The following is a 26,720-nucleotide window of genomic DNA, read 5'->3' as shown; positions in this document are numbered from 1 at the left end:
TTACAAATTGCACCTCTGAAAAGATTTCTTTGTTTCGGATATTGTAAACAAAACTGTGTTCAAAGATGTATGATCAAAAATTAATAAATAATTTTAATTAAAGTGTTTCTTGTTTTGATCTGTTTGTATTTTAATTTTGTTCAGCAGATTTTATTAACATTAGCACCATTTTCATACGTACCTCATAATGTGCTTTGCGACTGAGCCTGCTTTCAGCGACAATCCTTGTTTGTCACGAAATTGGTTTGAAGAATAGGTTTTCACAAGGACGGACTGGATCACCGACCCATCGATCCACGGACGTGTGCCTTCCCGCATGAGCACCTTCGGTTTTTTTTTTTGTTAGCCTTTGAGAACGAGAAAAATTACATATGGCGTTTGGTTCACTTTTAGTTACTTTCTTTGAGTATAAAAATCTGAAATCTACAACCTTGATCCGGATTATCTTGAGATCCGAATAAACTAAGGCCGGATAATCGAGGTTCTACTATGCTGCATCTCTAATTACCAACTACGTAGCGGACAATGGATCACGCGTGTGTCTCTCTGTCTGCCAATCACAAAGACAATCGATTTAGAAATGTCAAGGCACAGCAAAAAGACAACAATATGCAATTTCTATTGCTTCAAAAAACACAAAGTGCAAAACATTGTTCGTTATCTTTCATAACTACCGTATTTCTTAATGAACTATAGAATTGTCCCATACAACACAAAATCCCTGTTTTATTCGGAATGACCCATAAACACAAGTTAGAGCAAACGGAGTTTTAAGTGTGCTTAACTTGAACGTTTTCATGGTTAGTATACATAAAATATGACCGTTTGGGCCTGATCGGTAAGGTATCGGTCTCGTGACCGGAGGATCCCTGGTTCGGTCCTAGCCTGTCGAAGATCCACCATCTTCATTAAGTGTGATTGGGGGACGTAATACATGCTCGTGGTCACAAAGTACTAAAAGTGAAACGCTACCTCTGAGTGCTAAGCCAGGAGTTATTCGGCTTCTGGTTTGGTTCTAAATTATTTAGCTGTCCATGAATGGGGGCCCATCGACAGCTCCAAGTTCAATTAATTACTCTTACTCAAAAAAACACAACATATCTCATAGTGGACTGTACTATCACTTTATTGAAACTCAACTCTCTTCATATAACACATGCACTTTCACTCAAGTGCTGGCGACAGCAGCGCCACTCTTTATAATACGCTTTGGCGTAGGCGTTTCACTCAACAGTTCATAAATGGTGTTGTCATCTGTCGTGTGTTGTCTGAGCCAAATCGGATTTCCACCTAAATAGGTGCTCTAGTAAACAGAAAGCAGTTCCTCTTAGCCTTAAATCGAAATCGAGTTCCCTCGCTATTCGGGCTTGGGTTCTTGAGTGCCCGAGTGGCACAAGTAATAACAACTACAACATAAAATATAACGTTACATTACGAGAACGAATAATGGCGTCCCGGAACAACACTTTGGCGTCAACAACTCAATTTACCCTCCGAAAAAATATGCCAAGTTTCCTTGGAGACACACCCAATGGAGCGGGAGAGGATAAATAATTTAATTAATGAAGAAAAGACGAGCATGGGTATTGATTGCTAAAGGCAGTCGGGTTGACGTTTCTTTCAACGAAAACGCGGGGGATGGCGCACTCCATCACTCACCAAGTGAACAACTTGGTTGTGACAGCAAGGGTGGAGCTCAGCACCGCCCAGCTCTTTATAGCAACCTTTCTAATTTGTGGACACTTTGTCTTACTTGGAGTCAGGTCGCAATGTCTCAGGAATCAATTTAAGATGTTTTCAGGACGTGACAGGGTTGGTTAGTTTTCAGCAGCGTATTCGTTTTTCTTTTTCGAAATTTTAGTTTTATGCGACCTGTTTCGCACGTTTGATATTTGGTAACAGTGTACAATGTCAGCCAAATTATTATAATTTGGCCAACATTGTGCACTTTTTAACTAATATTATAATTATTGAACACTTTTTATCCAAAAGCAGCTCGTTTATTTTAACGGAATTTAATTAAAATTATTCGAGTTAGATGATATAAATTTTCTCCTATCGAATGAAAGTGAATGTCTTTATCAAAACTGCATATTTGCGCATTTATTTGTTTCACTGCTAAGTGGCGACATCTTTTTTATTTTTAGTAATTTACGGTGTTATCTATGTTTTCTTAAATTTAAAAAACAAAATCTTTCTCTTTTTTTTTCTTTTTTTAAAAATATTTGTTTAATTTCAACATTTTAAATTGAAAAAAATATTCATCCGTTTTTAACTGTAAATTCAAAACAAAAATAACTTAAAATAGATTTAAAAAGAGATAATTCTGTACTTCAAAGCCAGACTAACGTAAGTCTCATTTTCACTGCTTTACAGGAGAGCGTAAAAACGTTTGTTGCGTACAAAGATTGGTACTCGTGTGTTTCATAACACTGATAAATAATTATGAAGGAATTTCTTTTATAGAATTACGTTGTTACAGCTCAATGCGGAAAGATTCTAAACATAATGCAATAAGAACCTAAAAATCATCATTTTTGAACTCACATTGTTCTAGCTCTGAGGAATTTTGCAATAAAATTTGGACAGATTTGCGTTCCAATGACGTAGCTAAAACACTATATGCTCTTTCAAAAAAAAAAAAAAAAACATGACTTAAATAAAATATAAAGTTGAGTCAAAACGATGTTTCAAATTTTCTTTTAAGAGAGATCCTTTTTAAAATGAGTCCAATAACTTAGTTAGTCTGCACCGTGTGCTCAAAAAGAATGGATAAACTGTTCTGTCAGTAGGTTATTCTTGTTTTATAAAGGCTTCAAGAAAATCATTAGATTTATACATATTGCGAGGCAGATAAAGTTCGTATAAATTTAAAGCCAGATATTGTTTTTAAGAGTCGCATTTAACAGTGTCTCCTTTATGTTGTTCATTTCCTTTTTTCAGTTAGAAACTCTCAAAATTAGAACATATAGGAGACAACTCGATTTTCCAAAGGACTTGCACGTTCGCAGAACATTTTTTTGTCGTGTTACATTCTAGATCTTTATTCGACAGTCCGTAGTTTTGCAAATTTTGAATTCATGAAGCAACACAGCTGCAATAGCTTTCGTTACAAATTCGGCAAGATCGTAACGATTTTTTAAAAAACTTTTCTGTATTACTTCGATTATTTTCGTTACTTGGAAGCAACTTTGTCCTCATGTACCACTGAAGTAGAGGAGAGTCGGGAGCAATTGACCAGTGCTACCATTTCTGTGCAAAATCACTGTACCATAAAGTGTGCAAAACCACTTAGTTTTTTCAATAGATGTAAGAGAGTGGAATAAAGCAAGAGTTTGAAGCGGCTACATCTACTGGACAAGCTAGAAATAATTATGCCCATTTTATCTCGGCAGAAATGCAGCGCAGTTCCATTTCTCCCAACTCTCACCTGTATAATGAGAGCAACAACAGATTAAAAAAAAATTAACTTGAATTCTGAAATTTTGAATTCAAATTATGTTTTTTGCAATCACGAGTTGCGAAAGGGCCCTACTCAATGGGGGTATTGTTTCTAGAAACAGCTCCTGTCCTCCCAAGCCTACCCCTCCTGCTGGGCGGTTACGTGTGTATAGTTGTGTGTGTGTGTGTGTGTGTGTATGTGCAGGCGCGTGCGTGCATGTGTAGGCGCGTGTGTGTGCGTAGACCTGTGTGTATGCACGTACGCGTGTGTGTATGTGTGTAAAGGTTTGTGTGTGTGTGTGTAGGACATGGACGCCACCGACCAGGAGAAACGGATTCCAGGAGGCAGTGCACGGACGCGCCTGCAGAGGCCGGTGGGCGGTGGTGCTGGTGTCTCTAGTCCAAGCTGAAAAAGAAACCACATCATCAAGGACGGTCAAATGAAAGCAATAAGCAATCGTGGTTGCTCAATTAACATGTAACCAAATAGCGTACCTCAAGAAAATAGAAGCAAATGAGACAGTGAGAAGCAAAGGGATGTAAGTGGACATTTTTGAGTTTTGAGTAAAACGCTTTTGAAGATAAGATCTTTGGTAAACCTTCATTAAAAAGTTTTTATAAATCATGCTGTATAGCAGCACCTACCACAGTTACTAGTACTATCTCTGCATCAAGACAGACAAGATGTTCAACTCACATTTGAACTGCTTACCTCCAAATTTTTAATTTTACCACTTACATCTCTTTGCTTCTTAGTGCCTCAAATAATAATGTAAACTAAAAAGAGACAAGCAATAAATAAATAAATAAATAAAGCCTCTGCTGAGTCGAAGAGAAATGGCCGACTCCAGCTCCTTTACTCAAAAAGACTACGACTCCGATTCTCACTCTGCAGCCCTGGAAAAGTTAAGGGCTCGGAAGGAACATGACCGATTTAAATCTTTCGACTCCCGACTCCTAAAGGAGTCGGTTAAAGGAGTATACTACTTTTATCTAAAATCGGTCCAACTCCAAGACTCCGCAACCCTGGAAAAAAAAAACCCCATTAGCTCCGAGAAGAACAACAATTCAAATCATAAAAGAGGGTCTCATTAAAGTTACAAAAAATTATTAAAATCAGTTGCTCGAGAAGTAACTTCATGGCAGTAAAGAAGTCAGAAAAGGTACACATCCATTCTCAAAAAGGCTTTTTTTGTGTTCAATATCAAGCAGGAAAGAAAACGATGTTCTATACCTCATATACCACTTAGGAAACACGTGCTTATATCTGAAGAAAACATATTGAAGCAATGAAAATACGCATCGAAATTTCATGTCCAGCTAAAAGTTGTGTAATTTTGAAAGTGCTAGAGGAATAATAATTTAAACACACACACACATACATCTGAAATAAAACTCAATTTCATATCCATTTGCAGTTTAACTAGCTCAAAAGTAGCGATAGCAAACTGGAGTTAAACCACACACCGATCAGGAGAAAATTAAGTATTCAACATTTTGTGTACTACCCCCTATATATGGAGGTAGGAATTCATATTCCATGTGTAGTAAAGCTTTGAAATTGCTTTGCTAGTAGTAATTTTTTTCGTGTCTGAAGTAAAAGACAATTTAAATGCCATTTGTTGTCTAAACTAAATCATAAGGCAAGTTAGTGATAAAAAGTTGGAATTAAACCGTCGGCGCACACTAGCACTTATCTGGTGTAAAAAAAATAGGCATTGAAAAAGGACTCCCGAAAGATCTGAAATTGTGACAAGCGCAGCAGCCCAGTCCAATCTAATATCTGCTTCACCATCCTGAACTCTTGTAAGCAACCCTTGTTTAAGGCATTCGATAGCCCATTATCCGTTGCCACAGCAACGCATCCCTCCGAGGCATTCCTGTCATAAAGCATAGAGAAAAACAAATGGATTTCTACAGTTTTATGGCATCCAGTCCCTTCCCAGAAATTACAGGGCCCGTTCCTGAATTTAGAAAAAAATTGCTTTTAATTTTATGGAGTAATCATATGGTATTTGCTGCAAATGTGGTTTCAGAACGTCTCACCATTCAGTTGTTTGGTAGTTGTAATACTTTATTCAGTGGTGTACCTAGCATGGGTGACACCCGCTGACACCCGCGGTAGTAATTTGCAGTTTCACCCCCCACCCCCTACAAGCACAAAAGAAAAAAAATGTAAACATAAAAACATGAAATTCATGCAATTTTCAGAAACAATTACATTTTTGTTATAACGATATTTTCATTGGGTTAATATACAAAAGACAAATAAAAGTGGGGGGTCTGGCGGTTTACTCCCCCAGAAATTTTTCAAATTTGTAATCTTCAAAAATGCATTTTAGCTTCATATTTTTCAAAAAGTTGCATTTTCACTTTGGTGTCACTCCTCAGACGGGTGACACCAGGGGCGGGCCTCCCCCTCCCCCTCCCCCGACGTCACTGCTTTATTGTATAGTCGCGGAAAGGAAAGATATCTCGATCGCAATTTGGACGAATTGTTAGAAAAAACAAATCAACTTGTATAAAATGTTCGGTAATTGTATTTTTTTTCTTCGATATGAGAAAAACATTCTTCTTCATGTTTTCATTCATGGAAGAAAAAAAGAATATTTTACTCTGATTTGTCTGCAATATGGTTTCTTTCAACCTTTCTCGAAAAAAAAATAGTATCTTTAAAAATTATTATCTTTTAAAAACACATTATCTTTTACTAGCTATGTCAAGTGGTCAGATCCATCAAAGTTGGAAATTGATGATTCTGCTACCGATAGAGAAGGGCAACTATTTCCGCATGACCTATTTTCTTACTAAATCCTGCAGCACATGATTGGAACTATTACTAGGTACTCACAAGAAAAAACATATGTCCACCAACAATTTATTGTTTCATTTTTTACCAAGTAAAACGCCCACATTTTTCTCGTTTTTTTTGTGTTAAGAAAATGAACCGTTATACAATAAAAGTTTTCAATAACTCACTTCTCTAAAAACTACATCCGAAAAAAAGTGTGTAGCTGCCCAATCTTTGAAGCTATTCACACACTTCTGAACAATTTTTATTTTTGCAAGTCCTGGTTGCAAGGGCGAATGCAGAATTTTTCCAAGGAGAGGGCGATTGTTTTTTCCTACCTCTTACTGCGTATCTGATTTACATCTGCTTGGGGGGGGGGGGACTGCCACATTATTTTATTCAAAACAACTAAATTATAGAAATTTAACCAAGAAAAAATTTCACCTTTCCTTTTCCGTTGAAAGAAATATTCTAAAATTGCGTATGAAAAACTCAATTTCGTGATAATTTCAGGGGAAAAGTTGTCTAAAATTGGACTTTTTGGAACTTCAGTTGTGAAAAATTATTGGAGGGAAGTCACTGAACCCATTCTTTTCCCTAAAACTATATGAATCGTCTGAAATTGCGTTTTTAAGATTTAGAATTGTGTAAAATGTCCGGGACAAGGTCCCATCACTAAAAATCGTCTAAAAATGCCTTTTTGAAACTTCAATCCCGAAAATTTCTCCGGGATGGAGATTCGAACACCATTATGCAAAATATTATGTATTTGAGGAACAGGGGTTGAAATTGCAGTTCCAAGTTATTACGGGGACCCTTAATGTTTTCAATCACCCAGCTCTCTGCGAAGAAATATCGGAGCCTGCGTGCGGTTTGATCATCAGCCACGCCACCGAATTTTAGCGGAGTTCGAAAGTTATTTATCGTTTCTTTTGGAGACAATGTTTTTGTAGGACTGATGAATAATATTGTTAAATCACATAAACCGGACCATTAATGAGTTCTCTTGCCAAAGGAAATTCAAAACCCTGCCACGTGACAGTGAAGAAATGAAAGTGGCAATTATTTGTTGAGGTTTTTTTTGGAGATTTCAAAACATAATACTTTTTCTACCTCTATCCAACAACTTCACACCTTTTGGGGTGACATTTCAGGATTGCTACATTGTGCAGTACCCCAAGTGGAAGGTTCTTTGCATGCTTGGGATCGAGCCTAGATCGTCTGCGTGAAAAGGCTTCGGCCGTAAGCACTTGAACAGATCGGGCAATTTCTCTACTAGCCGATTTCCTCAAACAAGAAAACCACACGAATATGCTAAAAAGGAGAAAAATAAAAATAAAATAGGTAAACATTGAAAGATGAGACACTTTTTGACGCGAAAATTTCTTGCCATCGTGCAACGTTATAGAGCTGTTAAGTCTTAAAGTCGGTCAAAAGATTTTAAAAAGCGTCTAATATAACAACTTGGCGAAAAATTGAAAGTACCAATTTTGCGTCATTGACATCACCGACATCATGTTGCAGAACATTCATCTGCAAAAAGTGTGAAAATGACTTCCATTACTCACCGAAACTCGTTAAATTTGGCAACTTTTCTCAAAAATTTCGGCAGAATTTCAGACCTCCTATTTCGATGTCGGAGACACGAGGGCAAATAATTAATGCTTCCAAAAACATGCCTCACTATGCTCGTACGGTTTCCTGGTGAGGTTCCTCTGTGGGATACGGTCAGATCCCGAGTTCAGTCAAAAGTGACTCCTTGAGCAATGTCGGAATTGATCATCGATGTCTTTCTTCACTCAGTTTCGCTTCCCATTTGCGCGATAATGAGCACTTTCCCGCACGATGTGGCGCAGTTTTTCACATAACTCATCTGCTTAGCAACCATCAATAACGAGCAGCAACTCTTGCTGCTGCTTCCTGAACCATATCTGGAGCCGAAGTCGAAAATGAATAACGATGCTTTCCGAATGGCATTCTAACAAATGGTATCATGGAAAGGATGTAATTCGAGGGCCTGAGAGACAGCCGTGAGAGACGGTCTCTATGCTCGAGCTCTGACGTCCCTCTTCATCATATAGAGGGGGTGGGGACGGGAGGAGAGGGCATTCGGATGCTTAGCAGAAGCCTCTTCCTTACGCTCCGCGTCATATGAATGTACTACTTCTTGTCTGATCCACTTCATAATTGTCTTTATGACTGCTAGCCCAAACTGATTACACGGTATATGGAGTTTTATTGCTTCGGGAAGCACATCCGATGCTCTGATTTGCTTTTTGGTTGTTGAAAAGTTGATGCATTTCAAGCAGCATGTAGAGCAGGAGACGATAATAGGGGCAAAGCTAACCTGGCCGCGTCTTAATGCTGTGATTAGGATATACGTAGCCTTCACAATGTTGCCAGGTTAGGCCTGCTGGCTTGCCCCAACTATAGTACAGTTAAAATAACTGCACTCTAGTTGGGAAAACCCCCAATTCCCAATGTCCCGGATAAAATTGGTTGTGAGCTGGAAGAGTAAAGAAGGTTGTGAGCTGGGCCAATACCCCAGTTACGGAAAAAACGCCGATTACAGAAACCGGAACATAAAGCCTTTGCTTTTAAGCGGCACACCCAACCCACAACTGGAATGACGTTATGGCCTGCTTTCGAAGAAACAAAACACGGTCATCTTCGAGTACTGATCCATTGCCCCAAGACAGCCTAACGGCACATTTGTGTCATGCTTCAGCCACGCGTGTTAGCACTCATGGAGAGGGCCCCAAGAGCCCTTTTTAAACAGGACAATGCTCGGTCACACACACCAAGGGCGTCAAGGGACTTTTATTTCCACATTATCACACTTGAGACGGTAAGTTGCACAGCCTATGGGTTAGATCGGATTAGTGGCGCGTTTACAGTAACTGGTACGAGATGACGAATTGTGTCATATGAGACTGCTATGCCTAAGGCCCCTATATATACGAGCCGACGCATCAGCTTAAGTTCAGCCATTTTGGATCGGAGCGCGTGTTTGAGTGGTTGTCTTTTATGGCAAGATATCGCGTTTGGTAATTTTTCACTGCGAGCAATTATTAGCAGCACGTGAATTTTTTATTAAATAATAAATCATTTTTGGATAATTTGGGATAACCAGCAACTTTGCTGTGGTAACCCTAGCTCCGCAACAATGAAAAATTCGATCCAAAATGGTTAAACTTAAGCTGATGCGTCGGCCTGTATATATAGGGGCTGTACTGTTTGACCACGGATTGTATGGAATTGGCAAACATCCAGTTAAGGCGGACTCCATCTGAATGAGGGGAAAAATAAAAATATTATGCGCGTATTCCGCGCATTTGAATGAGACTCAGCTTAATTTAGAGGCTAACATACATCTGCAAAATCTGACATCCCTGAAAACAAATAGATGCTTCCATTCCCGCGTGTAAACCGGATGTTTGCCTTTCCATACAATCCGTGGTTAGACAGTAGATATGCCTCTCAATGCTGGACTTTATCACCTCCTCCATTCATGATTTAAGATTTTTCCAGTAATAGATTATCATTTTGATTTCATTTTATAATCACTTTTTTATAGTATCAAAGTTGCTCTCACGTGTTTAAAGTTTCGTTTCAATCTGACAACTCCTTCTTAGTGCACATCAGTTTTCTTTTTGTTATAGAGTGAACCTTAAATCAGAAGTCCGTAGCAAATCATTTGTGTTGTTTTAAAAAGGGTTCGTTTCAATATCAATTTAATCAGTTTGAACATTAAACAGGAAACGAAATATTTTAAAAAACAAAATAATACGCTTTAAAACTGAAGTTTTAAAGGAAAGAGCTGGAGACACATAACATCTACTGAGATGGAACTTTGGGCATCATTGAAAACAATTCTAAAAAAGAAAATAAGAAAAAAAATTACAATCTTGCCTCCTATTTGTCGAATCAACTAATCAACATGTTCCAAAAAAAAAAAAAATTCTTTGGAGGTCACAATGACCTTCGATGACTTTCCATGTAGACGACAATGGGGGAGGGGGGGGGGGCGCAATTTCTTTAGTTTGCCAGGGCCGCAAGACCCCATAGTTACGCTACTGGTTATCAGTCGTCCAACATTCCGCACTAATATTTTTGAAATTAATATATTTCAGAAAAAAAACAACGATGAAATAAATCAAACAAACTTCATTGTAAAATGATCTCTACACAATAATTCAGCATAATATAAGCATTTGAAATGATTAACAAAAAGTACATAATTTTAAAAAAAACAGAAAATAAACATCGTTTTTTTGCGACGAGAATCTATGGTTGAAAAAATAAGGCGCTCTCTGTCTCTCAATCCCCATATACGTTAGTGTTGTCAATCCCAAAATGAAAAATTATTTCACTGATAATCATAAGCAGAATGTAAAGAGTCAACTGCAAAAAAAATCAGGTTGTAATTTAATCAATTACTAAATTATCAGCAGCTGTTTGAAGCTCATGGCTGGTGTACTGGACGCTAGGTCTGAATGGGTTATGCAGGATTGTTGAACTTTTATTTTCGAGGCAGACTGAGCAACTCCGGACAACACAGCCAGTATCCCATGAAACTGACCATGGAAAATTTTCCCCATTATGAACAATGATTGAAATAACGCTTTAAAACTTTTATTTTGATTAAATATAAATAATAGATGAACTAATGATTTTCATATTAGACATTATTTGAATTGATTACTAGGCACGTTTAAACGACAGCGTTTAGTTTCAAATTAAGCGCTCTGTTAGACACTTTCAAATCTTTTGATTCATAATGATCAAAGATGGCAGCAGAATAACTTAAAAGAGTTATTATCTTTACTAATAATAAAGCTGAAAGTCTCTCTGTCTGTCAGGATCTCTGTGACGCGCATAGCGCCTAGACCGTTCGGAAGATTTTCATGAAATTTGGCACAAAGTTAGTTTGTAGCATGAGGGTGTGCACCTCGAAGCGATTTTTCGAAAATTCGATGTGGTTCTTTTTCTATACCAATTTTAGGAACGAAACTATCATAAGATGGACGAGTAAATTACGAAATTATCATAACGTGGAACCCTAACATGGGCACAAGCCAATTGGCGAAAAAATTCACCATACATTATTTGTAAATATACAGGCGAACCAAAAGACCTTTAAATTTTCTGTTACGGGCAAAGCCGTGCGGGTACCACTAGTTATTCCTTAAAGAGAAATCTTGTTCACATATTTATTATAACTGAACATAAGATGAAAATTGCGCTTTCAATACAGATGCCAAATTTATACTGAATAAGGAAAAGATTTTGTTTTATAAATAGAAGTCTTCTCTCGTTTTGTAAGGTGTAAAATTCCACCCCGGTTTTTTTTTAATTATTTGGACGTATTTATTTAATTTTATATATATGTTAATACAGGGCTTCGCAACCGGTGTGCCGCGGCACACTGGTGCGCCGTGACAAGGAACCCGGTGTGCCGCGGTATTTTCGTAGTTGTATGAAAAGAAAGAGCCTTGATGTATTTTATTTTAACCTTACGACCGAATAGCGTTTGTATCGTTCTGTAACTTCTCAATTCACCCTGTCGGTCATGTGCAATAAGACATACCCAAGAATCAAAGAGGCGGGATTTTCTGCCCCACCTCTTTTAAACTTTTCACGATCCTATTATTTTCAGTTTGCGAAAACGGATTCTAATTTCCACGAAATGCACTAATTATGCAGAATTTTTTCTAAATTTTTCACAAACGGGAATATCGCCGCCTCCTCCAGTCAGAGATCGTGCCCTCCCCGCCCAGAATTTTAGCCCAAGCTTTAACTTTTGTTTTCCTCTTTTCCAGTTCCGATACTAATTTCATTTTATCGTAGTTTCTCAAAGTTCGATTCTGAGACTTAACAAACTGGAAATTAAAACCATAAACTGTTAACTCTATCGTGAAGCTCTCATGGCAAAGAACTTACCAGATGAGCTGAAGTCGTGAAAATCGTGAATTTCATAAGATCGAGGCCGCTTAATTCTCGCCTTTTCGCCGTATACTTTGTGAAGAATTCGGGCAGATCACCACTCCCTACTTCTTCATACAGAGATTCGCTAGCTTTCATGTGGTAAGGTACTATCAAGAATTTTCGAATTGAGGGATGAGGTACCCCATTTTTTGATTTTAAAAAACGAAATGCAGTACAGCAGTTTGTTGCAAGACAACTATTGGCTGGCAAAACTAACGTACATGGCTGACATTTTTGAACACCTTAACGAATTGAATCGGAAAATGTAAAGACAAGGAGAGAATTTGGGTTACATGTATGAACGAGCTAAACGGGTTCAAATCAAAAATTCAGCTGTGGAGAGAAGAAGTAGATCGTGGCTCATTGGACATGTTCAAACAGACCGTCAACGTGGTATGTGAAGGAAATTGCATGGCAGAAAAGCTACTGAATGTGGTAGCGGATCATTTAGTCATACTTCAGAACAATTTTAAGCACTATTTCAAGAATACTGACATAGAACGGTATGACTGGATTCGCGATCCATTCTCTTTATCTGCCGATGCACCAGTTAAAGACTTTTCTTTGAAGCCGCGAGAAGAATTTATGGACCTTAAGAGCGACCGTACTCAATGTTGAGCGAAGTGCCGCTCTGAACGAATTTTGGTTGCTGGTTATAAATGAGTATGTCACCATCTCTTTTCTCGCTATTGATGTGCTGCTACCATTTTCAACTACATATATTTGCGAACTCAGCTTCTCAGCCCTCACACTTATAAAAAAACAGCAAGAAATCATCTCTAAGCCTGGAACCAGAACTTCATGTAGCTCTTTCCAGGATAGAGCCGAACATCAAACGTCTTTGCTCCTCAAGGTAGGCTGAAGTGTCTTATTAGTGTCAAACGGAAGTTGTAGGTGCTTGCTTCGTTTTTGAAACATTATTTGATAAATCGTTTAATTGCAGTGTGCACACTTTAAGGACATGCTTGATGGAAATGCTTTGAAACATATGAAGCATAATTTTCTTTAAAGTCTGATATAGGTAGTTTTGTTGTTCATTATCAACCTCAATACATTTGAAGTATTTCTACTTTCTGAATAAATTAAAATACACTACGTTAGTTATAATTGTTTTATTTATATTAAAAAAGCCCCCCCCCCCTCGTCTTTCTACCAGTGAATGATAAAAACATTTTTATATTACCATTACGAAGTTAGGTTCAGTGTGCCCCGTTGATCTAGAAATTTCTTAAGTGTGCCGCAAAGTAAAAAAGGTTGAGAAGCACTGTGTTAATATATATAAAATATTAATTTATTATTATTAATTTATTATAATTTAAAAAAAATATACAAAATATGTTAATAAATATAAAGTTTTTATTTAATTATTTGGGACGCGCGTAATAAAATATTAAGTGAAGTGAGAGCTTATACTGCACTAGCGGTTTCTTTATTTTCTATTTAAAGTATAAGGAAATGGAAATATCGGTGGTTTATTTAACTATTTTTTTATTTAAAAATGAGCAGAACTCAACTTTGTTTAAAAATTAGGAAAGAAAATGTGTGTGTGAGTGTGTTTTCAATACTTTTTGCTTATCTTTTTAGAATATATAGCGATGCTTTTAGTTTGAACCTTTCGCAGTTTGCAGAGAAAATGGTGTTTTAATATTATTCCTAGTCTGAATTATATTTCGATTAAAATATTTATTCCTTTTGCCCTTAAAGACCCAGAAATGATAAAAATTCAATTTAAAATATGTTTCGTAACTTTTCAGTAAGCAATATCGGAGCATGGAAGATCACACAAACATTCCTCCGTCCCAACTAACTGTTAGCATGATGCTAAAAAATAAATATTACTGCAAAAACCCTATAAATAGGTGAAATACACCGCCAACTCAGTCAGTTCCAGCCAAGAATTGCAGTTTTGTGCTTGTTAGCACTGATCAGCCCGACAGGCTTAGCCCTCCTTTTCTTATTGCAATGGGGAAGACAAATTTGCAGATCCCCCTTCCCTCATATACTTTTTTTCTTTTTTTTCTTCGTCCCTGCTTTTATTGTTGAAATTTTGGTCATTAATGTTCATGGTCAGATTTGGCGATACATAGCTCAAGGCGGCAAACCCTTCCGAGAAATTCTGTAATGACGCCAGCTATAAAATGAAGCAAAGAAAAGAAAGCGAGATTGGAAGAGGGGGGAGGGAGGGAGGAGGGGCGGCGTCGGGGAAAACCTATCATGGAAATATGATTCTGGATTCAGTTATTGCAGGGAGAAGTTTCTGGCAATTATAGATCGAAGCCCCCTCAGATCAACGGAAAGAAAGTTTTTGATGAGAAATGCTTGGTTACCATGGATACCGGAAAAAGAGAACTGCTTTACAAGGTTTCGGGCTCCCTCGTCGCCTTCCAGAGGCCATTTTCTTTATGGGTTTAGTTCTCTTTTCCTATGGGGCTCAAATTACTGAAAAGAAAAATAAGACGAGATGCAGTAAAAATGGGCGAAGAAACATTTTTTCCCGGCTTGCCATAACTGAAACATGAGTTCGCTCGTGTATTTTTCCTCCTTAGTTTTTTTTTCCCCCCGCCTTGGAAGGATGGCTAGATGGAGGAGGATTGAGGAGAAGATCTCAATGACACGTTCTTCACGAGCACTTGAAATAAAAAATTCGATTGCTTTGAAAAAGCACTAAAAATTAAATATTAACAAGAATGATCACTCGTCTGGTCTGCTAGTTCTATATTAGCTACCAGTTTGTTTCGCACTCTTGGCTTCCTTAAGAGGTTTTCCATCTCCAGCTCAGTCACTTTGATGAGTGCTAATAAGCACGAAATTGGCAGTCCTTGGCTGGAAATGACTGAGCTGGCGGTGTATTTCATGTAAGAATGGGATGGTTTACTTCAGTCAAAAGTACTACTTTTAGTCACTGAAATTGATAGAATGAGTAAAAAAAATAACATGGCCCCAGAAAATACTTTCATTTCCCCCCAACAGTTATTTTTTAATAAATTTTTTAAAATGTCCGATTTTTCAAAAAAGGCGTGGTTTTTATGACGCCACAAATGATGCATTTTGGCGCATCTTTCTACCACGGTTCCACGTTATGATAATCAACAAGCGAATCAAAATTGCGCTCTACGCTTGCTATCGACCATATCGTTGCCAATACACGTGAGTAAAGATGTGAATTAAATATTTTGCTCTGTGATTGGCAACACAGAATAGCATTTCATCATTTGTGATGTTACACGATAGAAGCGTAAACAATAAAAGCGCACAGATTTCAGTAATTTTTTAAAAATATTAAACTTAAAAACAAATTATTTAAAAAATGGTCAGATCCTATGTTTTTAAGCATGCTCTTTCAGAAAAAAATACTTTTAAAATTTTGGAAACGACCCCATTGTTTTGCATGCATGATTTTTTTAGGGGGAGGGAGGAAGCGGAAAACAGTAACTTTTCCTTCAAAAAGTGAATAGTATGATTTCAGATGCACTCATTCATAGCCATGCTGGATAACTTTTTGCAACTTCAAATTGTTTAGAAAACTTGATTCAAAAGAAATGAATAAATAGATTTTTTGAAAAAATCTAGCATCCAGTTCAAGGCATTCGGCCCCTGTCATTAATTTTCCAACCTTCGATTCAAATTATCTTTTTCGCAATCACGAAATGTGATGGGGCCCTACTCGTCGAGTTTCTCGTTTCTACAAATGGCCCGTATCGCAATTATAATTGCGAAAAGCATAATTTGAATTCAATCAAATGAATTCCAGTGGCTGGATGCTTGTTGTTGTGCGCTGGGTGTTGGATGTTGTGTGCAGGATACTTGATGTCATATTCTGGATGCTGGTTTTGTCCCTTTCTATTTGCGTTTAATATACACTGTTAAAAAAATTTCCTGAAAATAACGGATAAAGTACCGGCAGCAAAGTTGCCGTAAATATTACGTTTCCGTTAAATTATTTTCCGTGACTTAACAGAAGTTCCATTTCTTATTTATCCGTTTAGTTCTGTTCTTCCATTTATAAATTTTCCGTGATTTAACGAAAATTCCATTTCTCTTCTTTCCGTTGATCTATTTTTCCGTTTTTAAATTTTTCGTTCATCTATTTTTTCGTTTTTAAATTTTCTGTATCTTTACAGAACTTTCGGTTCTTGATTTTTCTCTGCGCTATTTTTTCGTTTCTCATTTTTACATATTTTACTGAAATTTCATTCTCGTTTTTCTATCCTATGTTTAAAATAATATATATTATAAAAATAGTTAACCATTCAAAAACTATTATTTTTTTAATTTGTATTTATTACTTAAATATATTTTAAGTGAAATTTTTGCTTGATAACTTACCTTTCAAGCATCTATCTTGAAATTTGCACCTTCAGATGAATAAAAATAATCGAAAAGTACCAGCAAGGAAATTAGTGGATTTGAATATAACACCAATTTTTGATGCTGATACTGCTCGATATTTCTTACCACATCTCCTCGTACATATTCTGGCATGGCATGGAAAAGCATACATGAAAATAGAATTTTTTTTTTTTTTTTTTGCAGAATGAGTCAAATAAAATACCATTAAAAACCGGTTGACTTTATCTTGGAATAATATACCTGATGGAGGGTACCGCATACCAATTTACTGTGTTTAAAAACAGAATCATTGACATACACGTGAAGAATTTTTTGCTCAGATGATGTATACCCCCCCCCCCCCGGTGATTTCCGCATTTTTCACTCATTGGAATAGCAACATAGATTTTTAGTGCATAAGCATTATACTTAGGCTAAACATATCAATCACTTCGTTTTACCCGAAATGTTTTAACAAGAAACTTGCAATAATCTCAAATAAGTTGTTGGATGAGATCCTAAGGAAATAAATTAAATAATTTATATTTTTTATTATAAATGAAATCCCGAAAGGAGTAATGAATGTTTCCAGATTTCTAAGTAGTCAAGAAAACTTATTCTTGTCAAAATTGTAATTGTATTTTCAAAGATTAACAATCTGCTATGCCTTTTCGCAAAAAATATAACAGCAAGACATACTTTTATTTAGAGATTCAAAATGTTTACTTTCAATCTGTCAAAAAAAAAAAAAAAAAAAAAAAAAAAAAAAAAACTGAGTGACTTTTTTCTGTCTTGCTCGCACACCACGATAATCTCCGGTTGATACGAAATGTTAGCATTTAACGTTTTAATGACTTTCCAGAATACAACGCGTTAGAGCAAAAACAGTAACTTTATAATAGTTCTATAAATTCTAAATCAGCTACCATCGGAATTCTATCAAATGCATATTAACAAGAAAAATACATTTGTATATTAACATGTGCAAAGATATTCTACAATACTTACATGTGACCAGCGGTGCTAAGTTTAAGTGTCTCCATTGCGTCTGTACACAAGTAATCCAATAGCCTTTATTTTAAATGGATAACACGAGATTCTAAAACTATTCTCACCGCTAGAACACACAATATGACTAACGAACAGAATTGTTCGAAGTATTGAGCAAAATAATACACCGCAATAATATTCTAATACTGACTCAGTAAAACTCACATCAAATCACCAGGACGATCAAAACACAGCTGCCTGTCTGAAAATGGCGCAAACATTTTTCCAAACTTACAAAGTCCAAAGGCGTAAAAACAATTTCGACATACGAGTATATTACTTTCCAGACATAAAATAGCAAGCTATCTATTTTGTCTTCGACATCTGAGTTGTTATTCTAAATAAGCTTTTAATTAAAAAATGTAAAAGTGCGATTTAATAAGCACTATCAAAAAGCGATGTTTATCATAACTTGAAGGCTAATCAGGATACTAACAAAGTACAGCACAGCGGCAACCCTAGAAATGGAAAAATTCTGTTTTCGTTTCTTCCTTTCGTGATATTTCTGTTTTTGGAAGGAAAAAATACGTTTTGAAGCATTACGGAAATATTCTGTTAAAATCAGTCAGAAAACTACCTGAACTTTCAGGTTTTTTTTAACAGTGTATGAAAAAGAAGCCTTTTAACTTTTCTGCTAGTAACTCCACTTTTTTTGATAAATAACTACAGAAAACTCTTTGTTATGTGTGTCCCAATCTCTGATTAATGACGTAACTTTCATCACCACTGTATTTTCATATGTATGTTTACCACAGTTTTCTATGAAATAAATAATATAAGAAAATATGGATGAGAAAAAAAAGATCCTGAATTCAAACTATGTTTTTCGCAAACACGAATTTCCTTCAATCAAAAGTACTACTTTTAGTCATTGGAGTTGATAGAATGAGAATACACAATAACATGAACCCAGAAAATACTTTCATTTTCCCAACATTTAATTTTTAATTAATTTTTTAAAATGTGTAATTTCAAACAATGCGAGGTCTTTATGCCGTCACAAGTGAAATACTTTGGCGCTCTGGATGTTTACGCTTGCTGTCTACCCCGTGTTCAGGTTATGATAATTCGGAAGCGAATTAAATATTGCTCTCTGCGCTAATGGCATCAGTGAATGGCAGTTCATCACTTGTGATGTCATGTGCAGGAGCGAAAAAAATGAAATTGAATCTGCGTGCCGATTAAAATAATTGCTAAAAAAAACTATACTTTTTTCAAATTATTTAAAAAATGGTCAAATCTTATGTTTATAAGCATGCTCTTTGAGAAAAAATATTTTTAAAATTTCGGAAACGAACCCACATTGCGATAGTACCCTACTAGCTGAGTTTCTTGTTTCTACTAATAGCTTTTATCGCCACTATAATTTGAATTCCAAACGTCAAAATTCAAATGAATGCCAGGGGCTCGAGACTGGATGTTGTGTGCTGGATACTATTTTTGTGTAGATAGGATTGTGTGAAGTCGAGAAAGGACGTTTAAAAATAATTCGATTCTGATGCACATGGACGCCATCACCCAGGGGAAGGGACATGCTCGGGGAGGCCCGTGGACCAGAGGACATAGATGAAACCAGACCCGACGAGAGGCCACGTCAGCCTAGTTGAAAACTAGGGGCCCGGGCTTGGGGGGGGGGGGGGCGGCATCACTGACACAAAAAAGAAGGAAAGAAAAAAAGAAAAGAAATGAAGAAAGAAAAGTTAGGAAGGGGGGGGGACTCCGAATAAGAGAAAACGTAAAGATTAAGTAAAATTTACTCTTTTGGTATTTACTGTTGTGACACTTAAAATAGAGTTTTTTGTTTTCTGGTAAACGGTTTTTTCCCCTTTTTTCCCCTTTTATTTTCTTTCTCATCCTTTTTTCTTCTTTTCCCCAATTATTTTCTTTTTTGAGGAAGAGCGGGTGGGGTCCGCTTTGGCTCTCTGCGGCCCTGGATGCAACCACCGAGTTCGTGCAGCAGAGGAGTTTGCATTATAAGCACAGAAAAATAAAATCAAAGAACGTTAACTACTGTATAGTAAAAACAATAATCAACCCTGATTGCGCAAAAAAAAAAAAAAAAAAAAAAAACGACCTTAATGCATCGAGTATAAAAATATATATATTTACAGTAATTAGTCCGTTACATAAATCAGTTTCTCCTCACCAAATCTAGGACGTCGTGTTGAAAAAAACAGGCTACTTTTATTAAAAATAATTTGTTCGAAGTACTGTTTAACCGAAGCAGCTTTGCGTTAAAAAGCGTGATTCAGCAGAATGAGGAAAACCAAACATATGCCTTTTCATTCTCTTTCTACAGTTAGTTGCTCTAAAAGTTATTTAAATTGCTTAGACGATCCTTTGACCTCCTTAGAAAACTGTTTGAGCAATTTTATTATTAAAAAAAAGCGAATTAATTAAAAGAAAAAAAAAACACCGAACATTAAATGAAAAAAAAAAAAAAAAAAAAAAAGGCGCAATTTCATTAAAGCAAAGGCTTGGAAGAAGTGAAACTGAAGCAGAATGAAAGAAATCACCAAACATTACGTTTGGATCGCGAAATTACATTTAGAAAATGAAATGTAAAATAGCAAAATGTAACCCAGCTTAATCAATATTTCACTCTCTTCTTCATTGGTCGCTGCAGACTGTCTTCCCTGATTGGTTGGTTCCTGGGCTTAAAATAATCTATAACACTTTAACAAATAAAAAATGCTCAATGCGGGCAGCCAATAAAATTCCCTCTCCGTGCTCACTCAATGAGGGGGATGCGGACAAAGAACAGAAGAGAGTAACCTGATTCTCACCGGATCCCCATTTTTTCATCAGAGTTGAATCTTTCTTCGCGGGAAAACTTTTCCCCATTACATGATTACACGTGGAGCACACTTTAAGGGAGGCGTCGAAAAACTATAATAATATACAGACATAGATTTTAAGCAAAAATTTGGCATTGATGTGGAAGCAGAAATAGTTATCGTTAAGCGAGTAGTAAAACTCTACCAAATAGTAATCTTGCTTTCACTTAGCTTTTTGAACATTTTTTGGTCTTTCAAGTTGGGTGGGTTGATGAACGTAATAGTTTTCCTTTTTTTTGTCTAATGGATCAACACAGTTAAAAGAAAAAGAAATTGAAACAACACTATCGAATCATACGTGAACTCTTCGTTTTTGTTAATATTTACCATTGCTTCCTTTCTCCTCAAACGTATTTTTATCCAGGGTGACAAGAAATAACTTAGACAAACATAATGCGCCATAACTTTAATGCTAATGAAAATATTACGACCAAACTTCAAAATAAATATGAATACATTATTTTGTCTAATATATTTGGAAATTTTTAATGTGGCTACCTTTAGGATTAATAGAGAGCTTCAAACGTGTAACAAAATTTTCGGCTCTGGGCCGCCACTCACTTACTGATATTTTATCCCATCCCTTGTGTAAGGATTTCTTTAGGGATGCCAAAGTTTTATGATTCTAAAACCAGGAAAAGACACTGGTATCTCTGGGAGCTACAGACCTATCGCGCTAACTTCCTTTGTCTGTAAGCTTATGGAGAGGCTCATTCTTGCCAGACTAAACATTCACTTATACAACAATAACCTGATTCCGAGTGAGCAGTATGGGTACAGAAAAGGCCATGGAGTAATAGATCAGATTTTGTATGTCACCCAGAGAATACGGGACGCGCAGAACAAGAAACCTACTAACCACACTGTTGCCGCACTGTTGGATATGTCTAGTGCATTTGACAGGGTTTGGCGCCAGCTCTTGATCGCCAAACTCCACAATCTTTTTAATATAAGAGGAAAAGCCCTTCCCTGGATCTCTGATTTCCTCTGGAACAGATCCATTAGAGTTAAATACAACAATCACCTGTCCGAACCTTTGGGCCTCGGGCAGGGTGTACCTCAGGGATCAGTGTTGAGTCCCGTCCTGTTTTCTCTGTACATTACTGGCATTGAAAAAGAATTAGCTAAACACTGTGAAATCGGAATTTTTGCTGACGATATCATTGTCTGGAGCTCCGGCTCGGATGTCGGAGAGAGTGAGCTCAGACTCAACCGTGCCATGGAAAAAGCCCATGCCTTTGCTGAAAGGCACAAATTAATCTTTAATGCTACAAAATCTTTGACAACTTTTTTCACTACTAATAGACATCTATATGGGTACAAACCTAAGATCTCCATAAACGGAACCCAGTTGAGTTACGTTAAAAATGCTAAGTATCTTGGATACACATTAGATCAAGAGATTACAAGTAATAAACATATTGAAGGCCAAGCAATTAAGGCAAGGAAGAGGCTCAATATTCTCAAATTTATTTCTGGACGAAACTGGGGTGCGGAGGCCAGTACCCTCCGTACTACCTATATTTCTATCATTAGACCAGTACTGGAGTTCGGCTTCCCAGTTTACTCCTGTGCTTCAGAGACCAATCTCAATAAACTTGAAAGAGTACAGCTTAGCGCAGCTAGAATTATTGCCGGACTTAGACATAGTTGTCGAAATGATATAGTGCTCTTTGAGAGCAACTTGCCTGCCCTTGCAAAAAGAAGACAGTGTGGCCTTACAAGGTATTTTAGCAAATTATATAGTTATAGAGAACAACACCGGACTTCAGCCTACCTTCTTGCATGGAATGATAATACTCGTTTGAAGAAACATAGCCCCTTCTCCTATGCAAGGTCATTGAACTTACCTCCCTCCGATGTGGAAACACATTTCCTGGGTTACGCAGGAGCTGGTTTGGAGCTTGAGGGAATTTATTTTCATGACGAGCTCCTGACTAGTGTGATCAAGAGTTCAGATCCACCGGACCTAGTTAAACAAATGGCCCTGGAAACTATACATAATATACCACATTTCTCCTTGAAAATCTATACAGATGGAAGCAGGGGAGAAGATGGCGTTTCGGGCAGTGGAGTATTCATTCCTACTCCCTCTGGGGCCTTGGAATTTAAAATCCGAATTTCTGTTCAGTATTTAGATCAGAACTGATTGCTATCAGGAAGGGTCTGCATTGTGCTGTTCAGCGGGAGGAGTGTTTCCAGGAAATCTGGATTTTGACTGACAGTCGTGCCTCAATTCAGCACCTCGCTAATTGGAGTAATGTGGGCGACAAGACCAGCCTGGACATTCTGAGTCTACTACATACTCTTTCATCAGGACATACAATTCACTTTCAATGGATCCCTTCCCACGTTGGAGTTGAGGGTAATGAAAGGGCTGACTTTTTGGCTAGATCTGCTGCTGCGGAGGGTGTGAGCCCTTGTGGAGATCTTACTTTCAGTGAGATCTCCACAATTTCAAAAATGGAGCTCAATCGCCAATTTAAAACACCTCCCAGACACGCCTGGTATTTTGCAAAATGTCCTGGTGAGTCCTTTAGACTCAAGGGTAGACTCCTCCAGACAACATATTCGAGATTCCTGAGTGGCCACACAAAAGCTCTTAGATTCTCTGGGAATATCAAGACTTTTCCGGAGTGTCACTGGTGCTATGCTGGAGATGTTTCACCTGAGCACATTCTATCTTGTTTGGGTTTTACGAAGGACGAGGTCCTTAGTGACCCATTGCTGTTCTTGGATTTTTTGCAGATATTTGGATTCATGGGGGTTGTTTAGCATTGCTAAACATGCCCGAGATAAGTCAAAAAAAAAAAAAAAGTTTTATGAGGTTTAGCACGCACCCTTGTCTCCACGAAGGATCAAACAGAATAATCCATTGGGTTCAAATCTGAGGACTACGGTGGCCATTCGAGCTCCAATGAAGTCCGGAAAATGTGTCTTGCACCAGTCTTGAGTGCCTTTAGCTCTGTGTGCAGGTGTGGAATCCTGTTGGACGTTCCATCTTTTGTTTCCAAAGAACGTTTGCTACCAATGTATAAGACAACATCTTCCAAAATGCGTTAGCGATGTGCTTCTTGCCTAATTATCCGCTGATCAACAAAAACAAGTGATATTTTCCCACTAGCACATATACCACCCAAACCATTAGATTGGGGTCGTTGATGCATTTCAACACTGTAAGAAGGTCCTGGAGACAGGGTTGTGTGCTAAACTTCCTAAAACTTTGGCATCCCTAAAGAAATCCTTGTGCAAGGCATAGGATAAAATAACAGTAAGTGAGTTGCAGCCCAGAGCTGAAAATTTTGTGACACGTTTAAAGCTCTGTATTGATCCTAAACATAGCCACTTAGAAAATTTGTGAATATATTAGATGAAATAATGGATTCATATAGATTTCGAAGTTTGGTAGTAATATTTTCATTAGCATTAAAGTTATGGTGTATTATGTGTAGTGATGTTCCGGATATCCGTCTCCGTATCTGTATCCGCGGATATCCGAGGGAAAATAAAGATCTGTATCCGTATCCGTTACTTTTTTGACGGATCTTAAACGGATCATTTCTATTCTAAAATTTTTTTAATATTTGAATAAAAGACTCTTAAATTCTATTTAAATTAGGTTTTATTCCCTATTTAAATTATAAGGTATCATTTCAGAAGCCAATTTGTATCCTCCCCGTTTCAAAAAGGAAGGGTGTGTATTTGTGTGTATTTTTGTGGCATCGTAGCTCCTAAACAGATGAACAAATTTTGATAGTTCATTTTTCGTTCAAAAGGTGACTTCATCGAAAGTGTTCTTAGCTTGGCCTCGTTTTTGTAGAACTTTAATTACCGGAGATATTACTTAAAAACCGACTTAACGTTTTTCATAATTACGGCAGTAAAAATTTACTCATACGTTAAAAATGTTGGCCCTAATTGAAAGAACGAAGTTTTCTGCGTTTGATATTTATTTGAAACTTCCAACTTATATACTTATATTTGGCAAATGATAAATGAAAAATGTATCAGTGGAATAATTCTATTTATTTAATGTTTTTTTGTTGTTGTTCAGACGAATCGGTCCAAAAGAGATTTATTGGTTAGACATTTGTTTATCTAAATGTTGCTCGAACAGGTTAGTGAAGTTGCTATAAATTTCGTAGTTGCTTTAAATTAAAAATAAAATATATGTTATTAATACTGCTGATTCCCTTTTTATTTTATGTTTGCATTTCCTGAACCATAAAACGATTTGCAGGTAATGAGAAGGTAACTTTTCTTTTTCTAAATTTTATCATCCTGTGTATGGCTGAATTAAGGAAACTTTTAATGTAGTAGTCGATTGTTTTTTCGCTGAAATGAATGTACGTTATTCGGAGTGTAAGCTATTCAGAGTGAATAATATGGAAAAAACCTATGTGGGACTTGTAGTCGAAGAAATTGGAAGTGTCCGTTAAGGGAGGTTTTACATAAATTTTGTTTTTTAATAACCATACTTTTTGATTTAGGCTTCAGTTATTTCTTTATTACTATAGTTACATTTTAGATAACCCATGAAGAAATTCATTTTGTAACTCTCCTGGTGCTGCTTGTCAGTCTCTTGCTGTATGAAAATTTGACCCCTCTCTTTCGAGGTCGTAACATAGTTTAAGTGAGTTCCCTCTATTTTCCTCTTAATAAGTTCCTAACAAAGAGTAAGTACAATTTTTTTCAACATTTTTATTTTTTACGAAAATGTGATGGGAAAATGTCAGGTTTTTGGAGAATCACCCAAGAGAAAACACATGTAATTGAAGAATCATGTTCACAACTGTTCAAATGGACAACCATTATTGCCCAGACAATGCTGATAATGTGCAGCAAGGGACCCATAAACGTTACGAAATATCTCATGAGGAATATCTCGACACTGTCTCTCATTTTCCTATTTCAATGCTTCAATTGTTCTTGGTTTGGCACGACAAACTTCGTCTTTGAGGTATCCTAACAAAAAGAACTCCACACTGTTGACATAACAGTATAGTCTGACCCGCTGGTGGTGTTGTTGTTGTTGTCATGTCTGATAACGTGCAGAGTGCGAAAGGTTTAGATGTCTCCAAAAGTCTTGATAACAAGATCTGCTAATTCTGGAGCCGGATGGCTGTACAGGATTTCAATTGGTGGTGCTCCAAGTTTGAGGAGGGAGCGAATAATGGCCTGACAATTAAAAACATGATCCGGGGTGAGTTGTAAATGGGGACAGTGCTTGCAGATGGGATAGGATTTATTATTAGTTGGTAATATCTTCATGATCTTGAAATGTCCAGTGTGTAGCCTAGCTATTGCAGAAGAGAGGTTTCTTGGGCAGTGAAGGTCGGGGATTGTTGCCTTGCTGAAACCTTGCTGGTGGTGGTTTTGAGAATTTCCTTCTGAATTGAGGATGTGGGAAACAAAGGGATGCAAGTGGACTTTATAAAAATTTTGAGGAAAATGCGTTTAAAGTTCAGATCCTAGGAAGGTTTTCATTAAATTTTTTTCTTCTGAATCATGATGTATACCAGCACTTACCAAGGCTACTAGTACCATCGTTTGTTCAAAGACAGAGGCGAGGTTCTGCTACTACTTGTACTGATAATCTCCATTTTTTAAATTTTGGCACTTAAATCCTTTTAACTCTCACTGCCTCAATTATCTTTGCATTTCAATAGCGTTTTCGGTCTTCCGATTACATTTTAGGACAGACTTCCTCTCATCCAAAATGAATCGGTTTTCTGCCATGCTGTGATTAATTAATTTCACCCTCAATACACTCTGTACATTTATTCTTTTCATTTTAAGATGTAGCAATTTATTTCAGGCATTGATCCCTTTTTTTTATTGAGATCCCATTTCGTCTCCCTCTTTTCGTCCTTTCGTACCTCTCACTCTTTTTCTAATGATGTACGCATGACAAGTTAAAGAGGCGGACTCCTTATAAATGCATTAGTGTGGTTCAAAAATACATGTAAAAAAAAAAAAAGATTCTCCTAGATAACAGGACACCCCTCAATGTTTTAGACTTGTGGATAGTAATATGCTGGAAGAATGTTAGCTTCCTATTTCAACTGAAAGAGGGTGCTCAACCTCCTCCCCCAAACTTCATAAATATGGGGAGGGGTTAAAAAATTCATTGAACTGAAAAAAAAATGCTACACATTATCATATACACTAGTAATATGTATATACTTAGCAATAAAATAATTAGTTACAAAAAAAAAAAAACAGTTGGGGAAATTAAATGTTTCTAAATTTGTGGTATTTTTTATGCTACGGCTAATGCTAAA

The sequence above is a fragment of the Uloborus diversus genome, chromosome 1, assembly GCF_026930045.1.
Source record: "Uloborus diversus isolate 005 chromosome 1, Udiv.v.3.1, whole genome shotgun sequence".
NCBI lineage: Eukaryota > Metazoa > Arthropoda > Arachnida > Araneae > Uloboridae > Uloborus > Uloborus diversus.
Note: the sequence above shows the minus strand (reverse complement) of the source record.